The sequence below is a fragment of the Microcebus murinus genome, chromosome 22 (assembly GCF_040939455.1).
Source record: "Microcebus murinus isolate Inina chromosome 22, M.murinus_Inina_mat1.0, whole genome shotgun sequence".
NCBI classification, from domain to species: domain Eukaryota; kingdom Metazoa; phylum Chordata; class Mammalia; order Primates; family Cheirogaleidae; genus Microcebus; species Microcebus murinus.
Window position 1 is genome coordinate 34,752,979 of NC_134125.1, and position 24,090 is coordinate 34,777,068.

At 64.0% G+C, this 24,090-nt stretch overlaps 2 pseudogenes; both read right to left on the bottom strand.

Moving 5' to 3' along the window:
* Positions 1-19,351: 19,351 nt before the first annotated feature.
* On the bottom strand, positions 19,352-19,469 carry LOC142863764 (uncharacterized; annotated as a pseudogene).
* A 3,385-nt stretch (positions 19,470-22,854) lies between these two features.
* LOC142863759 (uncharacterized) lies at positions 22,855-22,972 on the bottom strand (annotated as a pseudogene).
* Positions 22,973-24,090: the final 1,118 nt, after the last annotated feature.

Here is a 24,090-nt window from a genome sequence, read left to right on the forward strand (position 1 = left end):
ACTCGCCCACGGGAGACGGGCAGGCAGGGCGCAGTGCGGATCTGGCTGTGTCCACTCACCCACGGCAGACGGGCAAGCAGGGCGCAGTGTGGATCTGGCTGTGTCCACTGACCCACGGCAGACGGTCAGGCAGGGCGCAGCGCGGATCTGGCTGTGTCCACTCACCCACGTCAGACGGGCAGGCAGGGCGCAGTGCGGATCTGGCTGTGTCCACTCACCCACGGCAGACGGTCAGGCAGGGCGCAGTGTGGATCTGGCTGTGTCCACTCACCCACGGCAGACGGTCAGGTAGGGCGCAGTGCGGATCTGGCTATGTCCACTCACCCACGGCAGACGGGCAGGCAGGGCGCAGTGCGGATCTGGCTGTGTCCACTCGCCCACGGGAGACGGGCAGGCAGGGCGCAGTGCGTATCTGGCTGTGTCCACTCACCCACGGCAGGCGGTCAGGCAGGGCGCAGTGCGGATCTGGCTGTGTCCACTCACCCACGGCAGACGGTCAGGCAGGGCGCAGTGCGGATCTGGCTGTATCCACTCGCCCACGGCAAACGGGCAGGCAGGGCGCAGTGTGGATCTGGCTGTGTCCACTCTCCTACGGCAGACGGTCAGGCAGGGCGCAGTGCGGATCTGGCTGTGTCCACTCACCCACGGCAGACGGGCAGGCAGGGCGCAGTGCGGATCTGGCTGTGTCCACTCGCCCACGGAAGACGGGCAGTCCGGGCGCAGTGCGGATCTGTCAGTGTCCACTCCCCCACGGGAGACGGGCAGGCAGGGCGCTGTGCGGATCTGGCTGTGTCCACTCACTGAAGGCAGACGGGCAGGCAAGGCGCAGTGCGGATCTGGCCGTGTCCACTCACCCACGGGAGACGGTCAGGCAGGGCGCAGTGCGGATCTGGCTGTGTTCACTCACCCACGGGAGACGGGCAGGCAGGGCGCAGTGCGGATCTGGCTGTGTCCACTCACCCACGGCAGACGGGCAAGCAGGGCGCAGTGTGGATCTGGCTGTGTCCACTGACCCACGGCAGACGGGCAGGCAGGGCGCAGGGTGGATCTGGCTGTGTCCACTCACCCACGGCAGACGGTCAGGCAGGGCGCAGCGCGGATCTGGCTGTGTCCACTCACCCACGGCAGACGGGCAGGCAGGGCGCAGTGCGGATCTGGCTGTGTCCACTCACCCACGGCAGACGGTCAGGCAGGGCGCAGTGCGGATCTGGCTGTGTCCACTCGCCCACGGGAGATGGGCAGAGAGGGTGCTGTGTGGACATGGCTATGTCCACTGACCCATGGCAGAAGGCCAGGCAGGGCGCAGTGCGGATCTGGCTGTGTCCACTCACCCAAGGGAGACGGGCAGAGAGGGTGCTGTGTGGATATGTCTATGTCTACTGACCCACGGTAGACGGGCAGGCAGGGCGCAGTGCGGAACTGGCTGTGTTCACTCACCCACGGCAGACGGTCAGACAGGGTGCAGTGCGGATCTGGCTGTGTCCACTCACCCACGGGAGACGGGCAGGCAGGGCGCAGTGCGAATCTGGCTGTGTCCACTCACCCACGGGAGACGGGCAGGCAAGGATTAGTGCGGATCTGGCTGTGTCCACTCACCCACGGGAGACGGGCAGGCAGGGCGCAGTGCGGATCTGGCTTTGTCCACTCACCCACGGGAGACGGGCAGGCAAGGCTCAGTGCGGATCTGGCTGTGTCCACTCATTCACGGGAGACGGGCAGCCAGGGCGCAGTGCGGATCTGGCTGTGTCCGCTCACAGACGGCAGGCAGTCAGGCAGGGCGCAGTGCGGATCTGGCTGTGTCCACTCACCCACGGCAGTCGGTCAGGCAGTGTGCAGTGCGGATCTGGCTGTGTCCAGTCGCCCACGGCAGACGGGCAGGCAGGGCGCATTGTGGATCTGGCTGTGTCCACTCACCCACGGGAGACGGGCAGGCAGGGCCCAGTGCGGATCTGGCTGTGTCCCCTCACCCAGGGGAGACGGGCAGGCAAGGCGCAGTGTGGATCTGGCTGTGTCCACTCACCCACGGGAGACGGGCAGAGAGGGTGCTGTGTGGATATGGCTATGTCCACTCACCCACGGGAGACGGGCAGGCAGGGCGCAGTGCGAATCTGGCTGTGTCCACTCACCCACGTGAGATGGGCAGGCAAGGATCAGTGCGGATCTGGCTGTGTCCACTCACCCACGGGAGACGGGCAGGCAGGGCGCAGTGCGGATCTGGCTGTGTCCACTCACCCACGGCAGACGGGCAGGCAGGGCGCAGTGCGGATCTGGCTGTGTCCCCTCACCCAGGGGAGACGGGCAGGCAGGGCGCAGTGCCGATCTGGCTGTGTCCACTCACCCACGGCAGACGGTCAGACAGGGTGCAGTGCGGATCTGGCTGTGTCCACTCACCCACGGGAGACGGGCAGGCAGGGCGCAGTGCGAATCTGGCTGTGTCCACTCACCCACGTGAGACGGGCAGGCAAGGATCAGTGCGGATCTGGCTGTGTCCACTCACCCACGGGAGACGGGCAGGCAGGGCGCAGTTTGAATCTGGCTGTGTCCACTCACCCACGTGAGATGGGCAGGCAAGGATCAGTGCGGATCTGGCTGTGTCCTCTCACCCACGGGAGACGGGCAGGCAGGGCGCAGTGCGGATCTGGCTGTGTCCACTCACCCACGGGAGTCGGGCAAGCAAGGCTCAGTGCGGATCTGGCTGTGTCCACTCATTCACGGGAGACGGGCAGGCAGGGCGCAGTGCGGATCTGGCTGTGTCCACTCACCCACGGCAGACGGTCAGGCTGGGCGCAGTGCGGATCTGGCTGTGTCCACTCGCCCACGGCAGATGGGCAGGCAGGGCGCAGTGCGGATCTCCCTGTGTCCACTCGCCCACGGGAGACGGGCATGCAGGACGCAGTGCGGATCTGGCTGTGTCCACTCGCCCACGGCAGGCGGTCAGGCAGGGCGCAGTGCGGATCTGGCTGTGTCCACTCACCCATGGCAGACGGTCAGGCAGGGCGCAGTGCGGATCTGGCTGTGTCCACTCACCCACGGCAGGCGGTCAGGCAGGGCACAGTGCGGATCTGGCTGTGTCCACTCACCCACGGCAGACGGGCAGGCAGGACGCAGTGTGGATCTGGCTGTGTCCACTCACCCACGTCAGACGTTCAGGTAGGGCGCAGTTTCGGATCTGGCTGTGTCCACCTACCCACGGCAGACGGGCAGGCAGGGCGCAGTGCGGATCTGGCTGTGTCCACTCGCCCACGGGAGACGGGCAGGCAGGGCGCAGTGCGTATCTGGCTGTGTCCACTCACCCACGGCAGGCGGTCAGGCAGGGCGCAGTGCGGATCTGGCTGTGTCCACTCACCCACGGCAGACGGTCAGGCAGGGCGCAGTTCTGATCTGGCTGTATCCACTCGCCCACGGCAGACGGGCAGGCAGGGCGCAGTGTGGATCTGGCTGTGTCCACTCTACTACGGCAGACGGTCAGGCAGGGCGCAGTGCGGATCTGGCTGTGTCCACTCACCCACGGCAGACGGGCAGGCAGGGCGCAGTGCGGATCTGGCTGTGTCCACTCGCCCACGGAAGACGGGCAGTCAGGGCGCAGTGCGGATCTGTCAGTGTCCACTCACCCACGGGAGACGGGCAGGCAGGGCGCCGTGCGGATCTGGCTGTGTCCACTCACTGAAGGCAATCGGGCAGGCAAGGCGCAGTGCGGATCTGGCCGTATCCACTCACCCACGGGAGACGGTCAGGCAGGGCGCAGTGCGGATCTGGCTGTGTCCACTCGCCCACGGGAGACGGGCAGGCAGGGCGCAGTGCGGATCTGTCAGTGTCCACTCACCCACGGGAGACGGGCAGGCAGGGCGCTGTGCGGATCTGGCTGTGTCCACTCACTGAAGGCAGACGGGCAGGCAAGGCGCAGTGCGGATCTGGCCGTGTCCACTCACCCACGGGAGACGGTCAGGCAGGGCGCAGTGCGGATCTGGCTGTGTTCACTCACCCACGGCAGACGGTCAGGCAGGGCGCAGCGCGGATCTGGCTGTGTCCACTCACCCACGGCAGACGGGCAGGCAGGGCGCAGTGCGGATCTGGCTGTGTCCACTCACCCACGGCAGACGGTCAGGCAGGGCGCAGTGCGGATCTGGCTGTGTCCACTCGCCCACGGGAGATGGGCAGAGAGGGTGCTGTGTGGACATGGCTATGTCCACTGACCCATGGCAGAAGGCCAGGCAGGGCGCAGTGCGGATCTGGCTGTGTCCACTCACCCAAGGGAGACGGGCAGAGAGGGTGCTGTGTGGATATGTCTATGTCTACTGACCCACGGTAGACGGGCAGGCAGGGCGCAGTGCGGAACTGGCTGTGTTCACTCACCCACGGCAGACGGTCAGACAGGGTGCAGTGCGGATCTGGCTGTGTCCACTCACCCACGGGAGACGGGCAGGCAGGGCGCAGTGCGAATCTGGCTGTGTCCACTCACCCACGGGAGACGGGCAGGCAAGGATTAGTGCGGATCTGGCTGTGTCCACTCACCCACGGGAGACGGGCAGGCAGGGCGCAGTGCGGATCTGGCTTTGTCCACTCACCCACGGGAGACGGGCAGGCAAGGCTCAGTGCGGATCTGGCTGTGTCCACTCATTCACGGGAGACGGGCAGGCAGGGCGCAGTGCGGATCTGGCTGTGTCCGCTCACAGACGGCAGGCAGTCAGGCAGGGCGCAGTGCGGATCTGGCTGTGTCCACTCACCCACGGCAGTCGGTCAGGCAGTGTGCAGTGCGGATCTGGCTGTGTCCAGTCGCCCACGGCAGACGGGCAGGCAGGGCGCATTGTGGATCTGGCTGTGTCCACTCACCCACGGGAGACGGGCAGGCAGGGCCCAGTGCGGATCTGGCTGTGTCCCCTCACCCAGGGGAGACGGGCAGGCAAGGCGCAGTGTGGATCTGGCTGTGTCCACTCACCCACGGGAGACGGGCAGAGAGGGTGCTGTGTGGATATGGCTATGTCCACTCACCCACGGGAGACGGGCAGGCAGGGCGGAGTGCGAATCTGGCTCTGTCCACTCACCCACGTGAGATGGGCAGGCAAGGATCAGTGCGGATCTGGCTGTGTCCACTCACCCACGGGAGACGGGCAGGCAGGGCGCAGTGCGGATCTGGCTGTGTCCACTCACCCACGGCAGACGGGCAGGCAGGGCGCAGTGCGGATCTGGCTGTGTCCCCTCACCCAGGGGAGACGGGCAGGCAGGGCGCAGTGCCGATCTGGCTGTGTCCACTCACCCACGGCAGACGGTCAGACAGGGTGCAGTGCGGATCTGGCTGTGTCCACTCACCCACGGGAGACGGGCAGGCAGGGCGCAGTGCGAATCTGGCTGTGTCCACTCACCCACGTGAGATGGGCAGGCAAGGATCAGTGCGGATCTGGCTGTGTCCACTCACCCACGGGAGACGGGCAGGCAGGGCGCAGTGCGGATCTGGCTGTGTCCACTCACCCACGGGAGACGGGCAAGCAAGGCTCAGTGCGGATCTGGCTGTGTCCACTCATTCACGGGAGACGGGCAGGCAGGGCGCAGTGCGGATCTGGCTGTGTCCACTCACCCACGGCAGACGGTCAGGCTGGGCGCAGTGCGGATCTGGCTGTGTCCACTCGCCCACGGCAGACGGTCAGGCAGGGCGCAGTGCGGATCTGGCTGTGTCCACTCGCCCACGGCAGACGGGCAGGCAGGGCGCAGTGCGGATCTGGCTGTGTCCACTCGCCCACGGCAGGCGGTCAGGCAGGGCGCAGTGCGGATCTGGCTGTGTCCACTCACCCACGGCAGACGGTCAGGCAGGGCGCAGTGTGGATCTGGCTGTGTCCACTCACCCACGGCAGACGGGCAGGCAGGGCGCAGTGCGGATCTGGCTGTGTCCACTCACCCACGGCAGACGGGCAGGCAGGACGCAGTGCGGATCTGGCTTTGTCCACTCGCCCACAAGAGACGGGAAGGCAGGGCGCATTGCGGATCTGGCTGTGTCCACTCACCCACGGCAGGCGGTCAGGGAGGGCGCAGTGCGGATCTGGCTGTGTCCAATCACCAACGGCAGTCGGTCAGGCAGGGCGCAATGCGGATCTGGCTGTGTCCACTCGCCCACGGCAGACGGGCAGGCAGGGCGCAGTGCGGATCTGGCTGTGTTCACTCACCCACGGCAGATGGTCAGACAGGGTGCAGTGCGGATCTGGCTGTGTCCACTCACCCACGGGAGACGGGCAGGCAGGGCGCAGTGCGAATCTGGCTGTGTCCACTCACCTACGTGAGACGGGCAGGCAGGGCGCAGTGCGGATCTGGCTGTGTCCACCCGCCCACGGGAGACGGGCAGGCAGTGCGCAGTGCGGATCTGGCTGTGTCCACTCACCCATGGGAGACGGGCAGGCAGGGCGCAGTGCGGATCTGGTGGTGTCCACTCACTGACGGGAGACGGGCAGGCAAGGCTCAGTGCGGATCTGGCTGTGTCCACTCACCCACGGGAGACGGGCAGGCAGGGCGCAGTGCGGATCTGGCTGTGTCCACTCACCCACGGGAGACGGGCAGGCAGGGCGCAGTGCGGATCTGGCTGTGTCCCCTCACCCAGGGGAGACGTGCAGGCAAGGCGCAGTGTGGATCTGGCTGTGTCCACTCACGCACGGGAGTCGGACAGAGAGGGTGCTGTGTGGATATGGCTATGTTCACTGACCCACGGCAGACGGGCAGGCAGGGCGCAGTGCGGATCTGGCTGTGTCCACTCACCCACGGGAGACGGTCAGACAGGGTGCAGTGCGGATCTGGCTGTGTCCACTCACCCACGGGAGACGGGCAGGCAAGGCTCAGTGTGCATCGGGCTGTGTCCACTCATTCACGGGAGACGGGCAGGCAGGGCGCAGTGCGGATCTGGCTGTGTCCACTCACAGACGGCAGGCGGTCAGGCAGGGCGCAGTGACGATCTGGCTGTGTCCACTCACCCACGGCAGACGGTCAGGCAGGGCGCCGTGCGGATCTGGCTGTGTCCACTCGCCCACGGCAGACGGGCAGGCAGGGTGCAGTGCGGATCTGGCTGTGTCCACTCACCCACGGAAGGCGGTCAGGCAGGGCGCAGTGCGGATCTGGCTGTGTCCACTCAACCACGGCAGACGGGCAGGCAGGGCGCAGTGCGGATCTGGCTGTGTCCACTCACCCACGGGAGACGGGCAGGCAAGGCGCAGTGCGGATCTGGCTGTGTCCACTCACCCACGGGAGACGGGCAGGCAGGGCGCAGTGCGGATCTGGCTGTGTCCACTCACCCACGGGAGACGGGCAGGCAGGGCGCATTGCGGATCTGGCTGTGTCCACTCACCCACGGGAGACGGGCAGGCAAGGCGCAGTGCGGATCTGGCTGTGTCCACTCACCCATGGGAGACGGGCAGGCAAGGCGCAGTGCGGATCTGGCTGTGTCCACTCACCCACGGGAGACGGGCAGGCAGGGCGCAGTGCGGATCTGGCTGTGTCCACTCACCCACGGGAGACGGGCAGGCAGGGCGCAGTGCGGATCTGGCTGTGTCCGCTCACAGACGGCAGGCAGTCAGGCAGGGCGCAGTGCGGATCTGGCTGTGTCCACTCACCCACGGCAGTCGGTCAGGCAGTGCGCAGTGCGGATCTGGCTGTGTCCAGTCGCCCACGGCAGACGGGGAGGCAGGGCGCAGTGTGGATCTAGCTGTGTCCACTCACCCACGGCAGACGGTCAGGCTGGGCGCAGTGCGGATCTGGCTCTGTCCACTCGCCGACGGCAGACGGGCAGGCAGGGCGCAGTGTGGATCTGCCTGTGTCCACTCGCCCACGGGAGACTGGCAGGCAGGACCCAGTGCGGATCTGGCTGTGTCCACTCGCCCACGGCAGACCGCAGGCAGGACGCAGTGCGGATCTGGCTGTGTCCACTCGCCCACGGCAGACGGTCAGGCAGGGCGGAGTGCGGATCTGGCTGTGTCCACTCGCCCACGGCAGACGGTCAGGCAGGGCGCAGTGCGAATTTGGCTGTGTCCACTCACCCACGGCAGACGGGCTGGCAAGGCGCAGTGCGGATCTGGCTGTGTCCACTCGCCCACGGGAGACGGGCAGGTAGGGCGCAGTGCGGATCTGGCTGTGTCCACTCACCCACGGGAGACGGGCAGGCAGGGCGCAGTGCTGATCTGGCTGTGTCCACTCACTGACGGGAGACGGGCAGGCAAGGCGCAGTGCGGATCTGGCTGTGTCCACTCACCCACGGGAGACGGGCAGGCAGGGCGCAGTGCGGATCTGGCTGTGTCCACTCACCCACGGGAGACGGGCACGCAGGGCGCAGTGCGGATCTGGCTGTGTCCCCTCACCTAGGGGAGACGGGCAGGCAAGGCGCAGTGTGGATCTGGCTGTGTCCACTCACCCACGGGAGTCGGGCAGAGAGGGTGCTGTGTGGATATGGCTATGTCCACTGACCCACGGCAGACGTGCAGGCAGGGCGCAGTGCGGATCTGGCTGTGTCCACTCACAGACGGCAGGCGGTCAGGCAGGGCACAGTGACGATCTATCTGTGTCCACTCACCCACGGCAGACGGTCAGGCAGGGCGCAGTGCGGATCTGGCTGTGTCCACTCGCCCACGGCAGACGGGCAGGCAGGGTGCAGTGCGGATCTGGCTGTGTCCACTCGCCCACGGCAGGCGGTGAGGCAGGGCGCAGTGCGGATCTGGCTGTGTACTACCTGACCGTCTCCCGTTGGTGAGTGGACACAGCCACATCAGCACTGCGCCCTGCCTGCCCGTCTCCCATGCGAGTATGGACACGGCAAGTTACACACTGCGCCCTGCCTGCCCAACTTCCGTGGGTGAGTGGAGACAGCCACATACACACAGCGCCCAGCCTCCCGTCTCCCGTGGGTGTGTCGACACAGCCACATCCACACTGCGCAGTTCCTGCCCATCTCCGGTTGCTGTGTGGACACAGCCAGTTCCACACAGCGCCCTGCCTGCCCGTCTCCCGTGGGTGAGTGGACACAGCCAGATCCACACGGTGCCCAGCCTGCCTGTCCCCCTTGGGTGTGTGGACACAACCAGATCCACACAGCGCCCTGCCTGCCTGTCTCCTGAGGGTGAGTGGACACAGCCACGTCCAAACAGCGCCCTGCCTGACCATGTCCCGTGGGTGAATGGACACAGCCACGTCCACACAGTGCCTTACCTGCCCGTCTCCGGTGGGTGTGTGGACACAGCGGGTTCCACACTGCCCCCTGCCTGCCCATCACCCATGGGTGTGTGGACACAGCCAGTTCCTCACAGTGCCCTGCCTGCTTGTTTCCCGTGGGTGTGTGGACACGGCCATATCCACACAATACCCTGCCTGACCATCTCCCATGGGTGTGTGGACACAGCCAGATCCACACAACACCCTGACTGCCCATCTCCCGTGGGTTTGTGGACAGGGCAAGATCCACACTGCGCCCTGACTACCCGTCTCCCATGGGCAAGTTGACACAGCCAGATCCACACTGCGCCCTGCCTTCCCGTCTCCCGTGAGTGTGTGGACACAGCCAGTTCCACACTGCTCCTTCTTGCCTATCTCCCGTGGGTGTGTGGACACGGCCACATCCACACTGCGTCCTGCTTGCCCGACTCCGGTGAGTGTGTGGACACAGCCAGTTCCACACTGCGCCCTGCCTGCCCGTCATCCATGGGTGAGAGGACACAGCCAGATCCACACTGTGCCTGCCTGCCTGTCTACCGTGGCTTTGTGGACACGGCAAGACCCACCCTGCACCCTGCCTGCCCGTCTCCCGTGGGTGTGTGGACATGGCAAGACCCACCCTGCACCCTGCCTGCCCGTCTCCCGTGGGTGTGTGGACACGGCAAGACCCACCCTGCACCCTGCCTGCCCGTCTCCCATGGGTGAGTGGACACAGCCAGATACACATGGGGCCCAGCCTGCCTGTCTCCGGTGGGTGTGTGGACACACCCAGATCCACACATTGCCCTGCCTGCCTGTCTCCCGTGGGTGAGTGGACACAGCCACGTCCACACAGCACCCTTCCTGCCCATCTCCCGTGGGTGAGTGGAAACAGCCACGTCTGCACAGCACCCTACCTGTCCGTCTCCGGTGGGTGTGTGGACACGGCAATTTCCACCCTGCGCCCTGCCTGCCCGTCACCGTTGGGAGTGTGGACACAATCAGTTCCACACTGCACCCTGCCTTCTTGCCTCCCGTGGTGAGTGGAAAGAGCAAGATCCACACTGCGCCCTGCCTGAGTCTCCCATGGGTGAGTCCACACAGCCACATCCACACTGCGCACTTCCCTCCTGTCTCCGGTTGCTGTGTGTACACAGCCAGTTCCACACAGCGCCCTGCCTGCCCATCTCCCATGGGTGAGTGGACACAGCCAGATCCACACGGCGCCCATCCTGCCTGTCTCCCGTGGGTGTGTGGACACACCCAGATCCACACAGCGCCCTGCCTGCCTGTCTCCTGAGGGTGAGTGGACACAGCCAGGTCCACACAGCGCCCTGCGTGACCATGTCCCATGGGTGAGTGGACACAGCCATGTCCACACAGTGCCTTACCTGTCCGTCTCCAGTGGGTGTGTGGACACAGCAAGTTCCACACAGCGCCCTGCCTGCCCGTCACCCATGGGTGTGTGGACACAGCCAGTTCCACACAGCGCCCTGCCTGCATTTCTCCTGTGGGTGTGTGAACACGGCCACATCCACACAATTCCCTGCCTGACCGTCTCCCATGGGTGTGTGGACACAGCCAGATCCACACAACACCCTGCCTGCCCATCTCCCGTGGGTTTGTGGACACGGCAAGATCCACACTGCGCCCTGTCTACCCGTCTCCCATGGGTGAGTTGACACAGCCAGATCCACACTGCGCCCTGCCTTCCTGTCTCCCGTGGGTGTGTGGACACAGCCAGTTCCACACTGCGCCTTCCTGCCTATCTCCCGTGGGTGAGTGGACACGGCCACATCCACACTGCGCCCTGCCTGCCCGTCTCCCATGGGTGAGTGGACACAGCCACATCCACACTGCACCATGCCTGCCCATCTTCCGTGGGTGTGTGTACACAGCCAGATCCACACAGCGCCCTGCCTGCCCATCTCCCGTGGGTGAGTGGACAGAGCCAGATCCACCCAGCGCCCTGCCTGCCCATCTCCCGTGGGTGAGTGGACACAGCCAAATCCACCCAGCGCCCTGCCTGCCCGTCCCTGGTGGGTGTGTGTACACAGCCAGGTCAAAACTGCGCCCTGCCTGCCCGTCTCCCGTGGGTGAGTGGACAGAGCCAGATCCACACGGCATCCAGCCTGCCCATCATCCGTGGGTGAGTGGACACTGCCACATCCACACAGCACCCTGCCTGACCCTCTCCCATGTGTGAGTGGACACAGCCAGACCAAACAGCGCCCTGCACGCCCGTCTCCCGTGGGCTTGTGTACACGGCCACATCCACACTGCGCCCTGCTTGCCCGTCTCCGGTGGGTGTGTGGACACAGCCAGATCCACACAGCGCCCTGCATGCCCGTCTCCCGTGGGTGTGTGGACACAGCGAGATCCACACTGCGCCCTGCCAGGCCGTCTCCCATGGGTGAGTGGACACAGACAGATCTACACAGCGCCCTGCCTGCCCGTCTCCCAAGGGTGTGTGGATACAGCCAGATCCACACTGCGCCCTGCTTGCCCGTCTCCCGTGGGTTAGTTTACACAGCCAGATCCACACAGCGCCATTCCTGCCTGTCTCCCATGGGTGTGTGGACACAGCCAGATCCACACAGCGCCCTTCCTGCCCATCTCCCGTGGGTGTGTGGACACAGCCAAATCCACACAGCACCCTGCCTGCCCGTCCCCCGTGGGTGTGTGGACACAGCCAGATCCACACACCGCCTTGCCTGCCCGTCTCCCCTGGGTGAGTGGAGACAGCCAGTTCCACACAGCGCCCTGCCTGCCGGTCTCCCATGGGTGTGTGGACACAGCCAAATCCACACGGCTGCCAGCCTGCCCGTCTCCTGTTGGTGAGTTGACATAGCCACATCCACACAGCCCCTTGCCTGCCCTTCTCCCATGGGTGTGTGGACACAGCCAGTTCCACACAGCGCCCGGCATGCCCGTCTCCCGTGGGTGAGTGAACACAGCGAGATCCACACAGCGCACTGCCTGCCCGTCTTCCGTGGGTGTGTGGACACGGCCACATCCACACTACTCCCATCCTGCCCATCTCCCGTGGGTATGTGGACATGGCCAGATTCACAAAACGCCCTGCCTGCCCGTTTCCCATGGGTGAGTGGACAGAGCAAGATCCACACAGCGCCCTGCCTGCCCGTCTCCCGTGGGTTTGTGGACACGGCCACATCCACACTGCGCCCTGCCTGCCAGTCTCCCGTGGGTGTGTGGACACGGCCAATCCACACAGCGCCCTGCTTGCTCGTCTTCCGTGGGTGTGTGGACACAGCCAGATCCACACAACGCCCTGCCTTACCGTCTCCCATGGGTGAGTGGACACAGCCAGTTCCACCCTACGCCCTGCCTGCCCGTCTACTGTGGGTGAGTGGACACAGCCAGATCCACACAGAGCTCTGCCTGCCCATCACCCATGGGTGAGTGGACACAGGCAGATCCACACGGCGTCCTGCCTGCCCCTCACCCGTGGGTGAGTGGACACAGCCACATCCACACAGCACACTGCCTGACTGTCTCCCATGGGTGTGTGGACACATCCAGTTCCACACAGCGCCTTGCCTGCCTGACTCCCGTGGGTGAGTGGACACAGCCAGATGCACACAGAGGCCTGCCTGACCGTCTCCCATGGGTGTGTGGACACAGCCCGTTCCACACAGTGCCCTGCCTGCTTCTCTCCCTTGGGTGAGTGGACACAGCCACATCCATAGTGCGCCCTGGCTGCCCGTCTACCGTGGGTGAGTGGACACAGCCAGATCCACACTGAGCCCTGACTACCCGTCTCCCCTGGGTGCAAGGACAGAGCCAGATGCACACAGCGCCCTGCCTGCCCGTCTCCGGTGTGTGTGTGGACACAGCCAGTTCCAGAGTGTGCCCTGCCTGCCCGTCACCCATGAGTGAGTGGACACAGCCAGATCCACCCTGCGCCCTGTCTGCCCGTCTCCCGTGTGTGAGTGGACACAGCCAGATCCACAATGCACCCTGCCTGCCCGTCTCCCGTGGGTGTGTGGACACAGGCAGTTCTACACAGGGCCCAGCCTGGCCATCTCTGGTGGGTGAGTGGACAAAGCCAGTTCCACACTGCGCCCTGCTGGCCCATCTCCCATGGGTGTGTGGACACAGCCACATCCACACAGCGCCCTTCCTGCCCATCTCCCGTGGGTGTGTGGACACAGCCATATCCACACAGTGCCCTGCCTGCCCGTCTCCCATGGGTGTGTGGACACAGCCAAATCCACATGGCTGCCAGCCTGCCCATCTCCCGTGGGTGAGTTGACATAGCCACATCCACACAGCCCCTTGCCTGCCCTTCTCCCATGGGTGTGTGGACACAGCCAGTTCCACACAGCGCCCGGCATGCCCGTCTCCCGTGGGTGAGTGAACACAGCGAGATCCACACAGCGCACTGCCTGCCCGTCTCCTGTGGGTGTGTGGACACGGCCACATCCACACTACTCCCTGCATGTCCATCTCCCGTGGGTATGTGGACACGGCCAGATTCACAAAACGCCCTGCTAGCCCGTTTCCCATGGGTGAGTGGACAGAGCCAGATCCACACAGCGCCCTGCCTGCCCGTCTCCCGTGGGTGAGTGGAGACAGCCAGATCCACACAGCGCACTACCTGACCGTCTCCCGTGGGTTTGTGGACACGGCCACATCCACACTGCGCCCTGCCTGCCAGTCTCCCGTGGGTGTGTGGACATGGCCAGATCCACACAGCGCCCTGCTTGCTCGTCTTCCGTGGGTGAGTGGAGACAGCCAGATCCACACAGCACACTACCTGACCGTCTCCCGTGGGTTTGTGGACACGGCCACATCCACACTGCGCCCTGCCTGCCAGTCTCCCGTGGGTGTGTGGACATGGCCAGATCCACACAGCGCCCTGCCTGCCAGTCACCCATGGGTGAGTGGACACAGCCAGTTCCACACTGCCCACTGGTGCCCGTCTCCCGTGGGTGTGTGGACAAGGCAAGATCCACACTGCGCCCTACCTGCCCGTCTCACTTGGGTGTGTGGACACAGCCAGATCAACACAGTGCCCTGCCTGAACATATCCCATTGGTGTGTGGAAACAGCCAGATCCACACAGCGCCCTGCCTGCCCTTCACCCGTGGGTATGTGGACACAGCAAGATCCACACTGCGCCGTGCCTGCCAGTCTCCCATGGGATTGTGGACACAGCAAGATCCACACTGCATCCTGCCTGCCCATCTCCCGTGGGTGAGTGGACATAGCCAGTTCCACACAGAGCCCTGTCTGCACGTCTCCTGTGAGTGAGTGGACACAGCCAGTTCCAGATTGTGCCCTGTCTGCCCGTCTCCCGTTGGTGAGTGGACACAGCCACATCCACACTGCACCCTGCCTGCCCGTCTCCTGTGGGTGTGTGGACACGGCAAGATCCACACTGTGCCCTGCCTCCCCGGTTCCCGTAGGTAAGTGGACACAGCCTGTTAGACACTGCGCCCTACATGCCCGTCTCCCGTGTGTGAGTGGAGACAGCCACATCCACACAGCGCCCTGCCTGCCCGTCACCCGTGGGTGAGTGGACACAGCCACTTCCACACTGCACCCTGCCTGCCCGTCACCCGTGGGTGAGTGGACACAGACACATTCACACTGCGCTGTGCCTGCCCGTCTCCCATCGGTGTGTGGACACAGCAAGATCCACACTGCGCCCTGCCTATCCGTCTCCCATCGGTGAGTGGACACAGCCAGCTCCACACTGTGCCCTGCCTCCCCATCTCCTGTGGGTGAGTGGACATAGCCATTCCACACTGTGACCTTCCTGTATGTCTCCCGTGGGTGAGTGGACACAGACAGTTTCACACTGCGCCCTGCCTGCCAGTCACCCTTGGATGAGTGGAAAAGCCAGATCCACACTGTGCCCTGCCTCCCCATCTCCTGTGGGTGAGTGGACATAGCCATTCCACACTGTGACCTTCCTGTATGTCTCCCGTGGTGAGTGGACACAGGCACATCCACATTGCGCCTTGCCTGCCCATCTACCGTGGGTGTTTGGACACAGCCAGATCCACACGGCGCCCAGCGTGCCTGTCTCCCGTGGGTGTGTGGACACAGCCACATCTACATTGTGCCCTGCCTGCGTGTCTCCGGTGGGTGTGTGGACACAGCCAGTTCCATGCTGCGACCTGTCTGCCCGTCACCCATGGGTGAGTGGACACAGCCAGTTCCACACTGTGCACTGCCTGCCTGTCTACCGTGTATGTGTGGACACGGCAAGATCCACACTGAACCCTGCCTGCCCTTCTCCCGTGGGTGTGTGGACACAGCCAAATCCACAGTGCACCCTGCCTGCTCATCTCCCATGGGTGAGTGGACACAGCCAGATCCACACTGCGCCGTGCCTGCCAGTCTCCCATGGGAGTGTGGACACAGCAAGATCCACACTGCGCCCTGCCTGCCCATCTCCCGTGGGTGAGTGGACACAGCCAGTTCCACACAGAGCCCTGTCTGCACGTCTCCTGTGAGTGAGTGGACACAGCCAGTTCCAGAATGTGCCCTGTCGGCCCGTCTCCCGTTGGTGAGTGGACACAGCCACATCCACACTGTGCCCTGCCTCCCCGTTTTCCGTGGGTAAGTGGACACAGCCTGTTACACACTGCGCCCTACATGCCCGTCTCCCGTGGGTGAGTGGAGACAGCCACATCCACACAGCGCCCTGCCTGCCCGTCACCCGTGGGTGAGTGGACACAGCCAGATCCTCACGGCACACAGCCTGCCCGTCTCTCGTGGGTGAGTGGACACAGCCACATCCACACAGTACCCTGCTTCACTGTCTCTCATGGGTCTGTGGACACAGCCAGTTCCACAAAGCGCCCTACCTGACGTCTCCGGTGGGTGTGTGGACACAGCAAGATCCACACTGCGCCCTCCTGCCCGTCTCTTCGTGGGTGAGAGGACTCGGCCACATCCACACTGCGCCCTGCCAGCCTGTCTCCCATGGATGTATGGACATGGCAAGATCCACACTGCACCCTGCCTGCCCATCTCCCGTGGGTGAGTGGACACAGCCATTTCCACACTGCGCCTTACCTGCCCGACTCCCGTGGGTGAGTGGACACAGTCAAATCCACACTGCGCCCTACCTGCCCGTCTCCCGTGGGTGTGTGGACACAGCTAGTTGCACACTGTGCCCTGCCTGTCCATCACTCATGGGTGAGTTGACACTGCCAGAATCACACTGCGCCGTACCTGCCTGTCTCCCATGGGTGTGTGGACACAGCAAGATCCACACTGTGCCCTGCCTGCCCGTCTCCCGTGGGTGAGTGGACACAGCCAGTTCCACACAGAGCCCTGTCTGCCCGTCTCCCGTGGGTGAGTGGACACAGCCAGTTCCAGACTGTGGCCTGTCTGCCCATCTCCCGTGGGTGAGTGGACACAGCCACATCCACACTGCGCCCTGCCTGCCCGTCTCCCGTATGTGTGTGGATACGGCAAGATCCACACTGCGCCCTGCCTGCCCGTCTCCCGTAGGTGAGTGGACACAGCCAGATCCACACTGCGCCCTGCCTGCCCGTCTCCCATGGGTGAGAGGACACAGCCACATCCACAGTACCCTCTGCCTGCCCATCTCTAGTGGGTGTGTGGACACAGCCAGTTCCACACAGCGCACTGCCTGCCCATCTCCACAGGCAGGGCGCTGTGTGTATGTGGCTGTCTCCACTCACCCACGGAAGTTGGGCAGGCAGGGCGCAGTGTGTAACTTGCCGTGTCCATACTCGCATGGGAGACGGGCAGGCAGGGCGCAGTGCTGATGTGGCTGTGTCCACTCACCAACGGGAGACGGTCAGGTAGTGCACAGTGTGGAACTGGCCGTGTCCATACTCCCACGGGAGATGGGCAGGCAGGGCGCAGTGTGGATGTGGCCCTGTCCACAACCCACGGGAGATGGGCAGGCAGGGCGCAGTGTGGATGTGGCCGTGTCCACACACCCATGGGTGACGGGCAGGCAGGGCACAGTGTGGAACTTGCTGTGTCCACACACCCACCAGAGACGGGAATGCAGGGCGCAGTGTGGATCTGTCTGTGTCTACTCACTCAGGGGAGACGAGCAGGCAGGGAGCTGTGTGGAACTGGCTGTGTCCACACACCCATGGGAGACGGGCTGGCAAGGCACTCTGTGGATCGGGCTGTGTCCACACACCTACGGCAGACGGGCAGGCAGGGCGCTGTTTGGATCTGGCTGTATCCACTAACCCACGGGAGACGGGCAGACAGGGCGCTGTGTAGATCTGTCTGTGCCCACTCACTCACGGGAGACGGTCTGGCAGGGTGCAGTGTGGATCATGCCATGTCCACACACCCACGGGAGACGGGCAGGCAGGGTGCAGGGTGGATCTGGCTTGTCCAATCTCCAATGGGTGACGGGCAGGCAGGGCGCAGTGTGGAACTGGCTGTGTCCACGCACCCACTGCAGACGGGCAGGCTGGGTGCAGTGTGGATGTGGCTTTGTCCACTCACCCCTGGGAGACGGGCAGGCTGGGCGCTGTGTGGATGTGGCTGTCTCCTCTCACCCACGGAAGATGGGAAGGCAGGGCGCAGTGTGGAACTAGCTGTGTGTACTCACCCAAGGGAGATGGGCAGGCAGGGCGCTGTGTGGATCTGGCTGTTTCCACACACCCAAGGGATACGTTCAGGCAGGGCGCTGTGTGTATCTGGCTGTGTAAAAACACCCACGGGAGACGGGCAGGAACGTTGCTGTGTGGAACTTGATGCGTCCACACACCCACCGGAGGTGGGCAGGCAGGGCATAGTGTGGAACTGGCTGTGTCCACACACCCATGGGAGACTGTTAGGCAGGGTGCTGTGTGGATGTGGCTGTGTCCACTCACCCACCTGAGATGGGCAGGCTGGGCACCTTGTCGATCTGGCTGTGTCCACTCACCCACGGGAGACGGGCAGGCAGGTCGCAGTGTGGATGTGGCTGTGTCCACTCACCCTCGGGATATGGGCAGGCAGGGCACAGTGTGGATGTGGGAGTGTCCACCCACCCACGGGAGATGGGCAGACAGGGCACAGTCTGCAAATGGCTGTGTCCACTCACCCACGGGAGACGGGCAGACAGGGCTCCTTGTGGAACTGGCTGTGTCCACACACCCACGGGAGACGGGCGGGCAGGGCGCAGTGTGGAACTGGCAGTGTCTAATCACCGATGGGAGACGGGCGGGCCGGGCTCTGTGTGGAACTGGCTGTGTCCACTCACCCATCGGAGACAGGCAGGCAGGGCGAAGTGTGGAACTGGCTCTGTCCACTCACCCACGAAAGACGGGCAGGCAGGGCGCAGTGTGGAACTGGCTGTGTCCACAAACCAATGGGAGGCGGGCATGCAGGGCTCTTTGTGGAACTTTCTGTGTCCACACACGCACGGGACATGGGCAGACAGGGCACAGTGTGGAACTTGTGTATCCACTCACCCATGGGTGACGTGCAGGCTGGGCTATGTGTGGAACTGTCAGTGTCCACACTCCCACGGGGCACGGGCAGACAGGGAGCAGTGTGGAACTTGCTGTGTCCACACATCAAACAGAGACGGGTAGGCAGGGCGCTGTGTGGACGTGGCTGTGTCCACTCACCCACGGGAGAGGGGTAAGCTGAGCGCCGTGTGGATTTATTGTGTCCCCTCATCCACGGGAGACGGGTAGGCAGGGCGCTGTGTGGAACTTGTTGTGTCCACACACCCACCAGAGACAGGCGGGCAGGGCGCAGTGGATGTGACTGTGTAAACTCACCCATGGGAGACGGGCAGTCAGGGCGCAGTGTGGAACTGGCTGTGTACACACACCAAAGGGACACAGGCAGTCAGGGCGCGGTGTGGATCTAGCTGTGTCCACTCACCATGGGAGACGGGCAGGCAGGGCTCTGTGTGGATCTGGCTGTGTCCACACACCCATGGGAGACGGGCAGGCCGTGCGATGTGTCGATCTGGGTGTGTCCACACACCCATGGGGGACGGTCAGAAAGGGTGCCAGACCTTTGGTCTGACACCTGACAGTCCAGATGCCACGCATGCCGCCGCGTGGCGGCGGTGTCACGGCTCGGGACAAGAGGAGGCCCCACGGTGCGGGCTGGGGCGCCTGGCACCGCGACGGGCGCTGAGGGTGGGGGTGACCCCCCTGACCGCCGCCGCGCTCCCAGAAAGGGGATAGAGCAAGTGGAAAAAAAAAAAAAAGAAAAAAAAAGCCTACGGGACCGGTATTCCCAGGCGGTCTCCCATCCAAGTACTAACCAGGCCCGACCCTGCTTAGCTTCGGAGATCAGACGAGACCGGGCGCGTTCAGGCCAGCGTGGCCAGAGAGGGTGGAGGGCGCCCCTGCCCCGCTCAAGAAGCGGAGCCTAACTGCGCTTCCCCTCGCCGGGCCTGTTGCGTTAGTCGGCTGGGTCCCGTGGGCTCCGCGGGACTGGGGAGTGGGGCGGGGCGGTGGGGGGGGCTGTACACACACACACACACACACACACACAGAGATGGGCCTCCACGGCTGGACCCGCCAAGGTGGAGACCTTCCAGCCCCCCTCCTCTCCTCGCCTCCTTCACCTACCTGACCCCACCCCCAGCGCGCCGCCCCTGCTGACTGCGCATGCGCACGGGGCGCTCGACCTTTGCCCCCAGCCAGGGCCCGCCCTCCCCCACAAACCCTTTCAGCTGTGCCCCCCGCCCTGTGCGTGGGCTGCCGCCTATTCCCCAGGGCCAGGGCTGGGGCACAGCGCATGGGGGAGGGGAGCGAGTGTAGGGGCGTCTCTCGGGATGTGTCCCATGGGTGTGGTGGGGTGGGATGGGGTGGTTTGGGGGGCTCTGAAGAAATCAATCCCCTCCATCTCCTCCCTCTGGAAAACCCCCAAGCCCTTGGAGAACTGCCCGCACCGCTACCGTGGGGGCCGGGACCCTCCTCTGTGTCCTCCTGTGGCCCAGTCCAAGGGGCCTGGGCCTGGCCGGGGCTGCATTGGACCCCGACCACCCTGGCGTGTGGACTCGCTAGAAATCGGCGATTAGATATTGGATTCCAGCTTCATTGAGGTCATTTCACTAATGAGTGCACCGGAGTTTCCTAATCCATCTGTGAGGGTGGCAACTGAAAGAGAATTTTAAAGCTGACAGAATAGGCGAGGGAAGGCATAGGAGATTTCCACACCCAGCAAGGAAGACTTTCCCGAAATGGAAGAAAGAAACGAGCAAACAGAGACACCGGTAGCCCGCCCGGATCAGAGTCTGCCCCTGAGAGAAAGTACCCTGACCAGGTTCACACGTGGGTGGTTGGCGAGCTAGCGGCATTCAGAAGAGCGAGGCCCGCAGTCTGTGCGGAAGACACCTGCACTCGGGTGTGTGTGGCAGCACAATTCACAAGCAGCTCCAGATGTTAAACCAAGGAGAAGCCAGGGAGTTCCCAACGCCCCAGGTGTCCTCAGCCCACGACCGGCTGCTGTGGGAATGCAAAGCCCAGCTCCTTGTCTCAGAGCGGGACAACCAGGAGGTGTGATGTACACCCCGGGGTTCCCAGGAGGATCAGGCTGAAGCTGGGACTTGGCCTCAAAGTGTCCCCTCGCCTGGCCACCCCCTTCCCCTTCCTGCTCCTCTACTCCTGGTGCCCCTCCATCCAGGGGCCAGACCTTAAAGAGTCACCGCAAGAGAATCCTGGTCCCAAAGGAGCCTTCTGGGAGACCCCTGCTGAGAGAGGTTGTGGGCATGGCCCGCTGGGGCTCTGCCCGACCCAGGGCTGAGAGATGCAACCTCCCAGCTCTGGGTCCCTGCAGGAAGTGTTGGCAAGCACAGGGCCAGTCCTCCAAAGGCCCAGGTGCAGGGAGCCCAGGCCAAGCAGCCTGTGGAAGAAGCCACATGCCTTGCCACCCCGGGAACAGGACTGCAGGTCACGGCCCCTCCCACATCCTCCTCCTCCTCCTCCTCCTCCCCCGCACCCTGACATGGCCCAGGGCTCAGAGACACCTCAGACTCTTGCTACCCAAAGTGCAAAGGGCATCAGTTGCTCCTCCAAACCCCCCGCCCAGCAGACCACGTTGTCCAGCCAGCCCCCGGGCCTCCCTGGGGTTCCCAACACAAAAGTGCAGACACCCACCGGACCCTCAATCTCAGTTTTCGGATGTTTTTGCCACTCTAAGGACCCGCGGGCCAGCTGGGCCTTCTGGCAGGACAGAGAGCCCCGGAATCCGACGTGGAGAGCTGCGTGTGGAGAGCTGCGTGTACGTCCCCATCAGGAGGCCGTCCCCACCTCCGCCGCTCTCCCCTCGCAGGGAGCGGCAGCCGCAGGGCCTCAGGGAAGACACAAGGCTGGGCCCCCACGGCACAGCGGGGGCACGTCCCCCACACGCGACTTAGGGATGGCTGCTCGAGACTGCTGCGTCCACCCTGCTGCCGGGTTTCTGGAGGGCTTCCTGGAAGCAGCGTCCACACCAAGCCCTTGGAAGGCCCAGGCGACGGGGGAGCCGGTCATGTAGGGGCCGAGGATGGTGACGGGCAAGGAGGAGCATGTCAGGCAGGGGCCGAAGACGGTGACGGTGACGGGCAGGGTAGGAAGGAGCCGTTCAGGCAGGGGCCAAGGACGGTGACGGGCCTGGCCGGGGAGGAGTGTGTCAGGCAGGGGCACAGGAGACGGGCGGGGTAAGGGTTATGGTTACAGTTAGGGCACAATTCACAATCGCAAAGATGTGGAAGCGACCCGAGTGCCCATCCATCCAGGAGTGCATTAATAAAATCTGGCACGTGGACACCACGGAGTGCCATTCGGCTATGAGGAGCAGCGGTGAGAGGGCACCTCTCGTGTTCTCCCGGCCAGAGCTGGAACCCGTTCCAGTAAGCCAAGTGTCCCAAGAATGGACACACGAGCACCACGTGAGCGCGCTCACCACCAAATTGGTACGAACGGATGGACACCTAAGTGGACACAGAGGAATCACCTTCATCGGGTGGGTGTCGGGCGGGCGGGGGGAGGGGATGGGCATACACATCCATTAGGAATGGGGTGGGTGCGCACCGACTGGGGGATGGGCACACTTGAAGCTAATGACCGGAGGGGGGAGGCTGGGAGAGGGCAACGTACCCGACCTTAACATTGGTACCCCCACAGTACGCTGGAACAACATGAGAGGTAAATGAATAAGAACACAGGGGGGAGGGGGGCACGGGCAACACATGTCACCTGGATACTTGGACTCCCATCAACTGCTTGAAAAGAGAGAGAAAAGAAAATGCAATAATAGAGGTAAGAGACACGTTTTAAAAATAATGAATCCGAAGAGAAAAGTAAAAGGAGGCCTGTGGAGCAGGTCTGGGTGTGACTCCGGATCCCCCAACATCAGGTGCCACCACCAAAGATTCCTACGTGGAGCCCATAGAACCCCAAAAGCAACGGGACGAGTTCTGGTCACATACTCCCTCAAAATGACATCCTGGCCTTCTTCTGGAACTCCCTCCCCTCTCAGACTCTCAAGGTTTCCTCCAGCGTGTCGGTTCCCACAGACCAGACCTTTGGTCTGAGACCTGACAGTCCAGATGCCACGCATGCTGTCGCGTGGGGCGGTGTCGCGGCTTGGGACAAGAGGAGGCCCCACGGTGCGGGCTGGGGTGCCAGGCACCGCGGCGGGCGCTGAGGGTGGGGGTGACCCCCACCCCGGTCCGCCGCCACGCTCCCAGAAAGGGGACAGAACAAGAGGCAAAAAAAAAAAAGCAGCAGCAGCCTACCGCACCCGGTATTCCCAGGCGGTCTACATCCAAGTACTAACCAGGTCCGACCCTGCTTAGCTTCCGAGAACAGACGAGATCCTGTGCGTTCAGGGTGGTGTGGCCCAAGACGGTGGAGGGCGCCCCTGCCACGCTCAAGAAGCCGAGCCTCTCTGTGCTTCCCCGCTGCCTCCTCCCGCCCCAGGCCCCGCGCTGGGCCAGGACTGTTGAGTTCGGTGGCCGGGTCTGGCGGGCTCCGAGGGACAGGGGTGACGGGCGGGGCGGGGCGGGCCGGGGTGGGGAGCTGTCTCTCTATACACACCCACACACACTCACACTCACTCAACAAGATGCGATTCCACGGCTGGACTTGCCAAGGTGGAGACCTTCCAGCCCCCCTCCTCTCCTCGCCTGGCCTACTTCACCTACCAGCTGCCCAACCCCCAGTGTGTCCCTGCTGCTGCCACTGCTGACTGTGCATGCCAGGCTCTTGCCCTTTGACCCCAGCCAGGGGCCGCCCTCCCCCACAACCCCTTTCAGCTGCGCCTCCCCAGCCCTGTGGGTGGGCTGCCCCCTATTCCCCCAGACCAGGTCCCGGGCACAGTGCAAAAGGGAGGGGAGCGAGTGTATGGGGCGTCTCTCTCTCTCTCTCTCTCTCTCACTCTCTCTCTCTCTCTCTCTCTCTCTCTTGGGATGTGTCCCATGGGTGGGGTGGGGTGGCGTGGTTTGTGTGGCGCTGAAGAAATCAGTCCCCTCCATCTCCTACCTCTGGAAAACGCCCAAGCCCTTGGAGAACTGCCCGCACCGCTACCGTGGGGGCCGGGACCCTCCTCTGTGTCCTCCTGTGGCCCAGCCCAAGGGGCCTGGGCCTGGCCGGGGCTGCATTGGACCCCGACCACCCCGGGGTGTGCACTTGCTAAAAATCGGCGATTAGATATTGGATTGGAGCTTCATTGAGGTCATTTCACTAAGGAGTACAACGGAAAGAGTTTCCTAATCCATCTGTGAGGGTGGCAACTGAAAGAGAATTTTAAAGCTGACAGAATAGGAGAGGGAAGGCATAGGAGATTTCCACACCCAGTAAGGAAGCCTTTCCCGAAATGGAAGAAAGAAAGGAGCAAACAGAGACACCGGTAGCCCGCCCAGATCAGAGTCTGCCCCTGAGAGAAAGTACCCTGACCAGGTTCACCCGTGGGTGGGTGGCGAGCTAGCGGCATTCAGAAGAGCGAGGCCCGCAGTCTGTGCAGAAG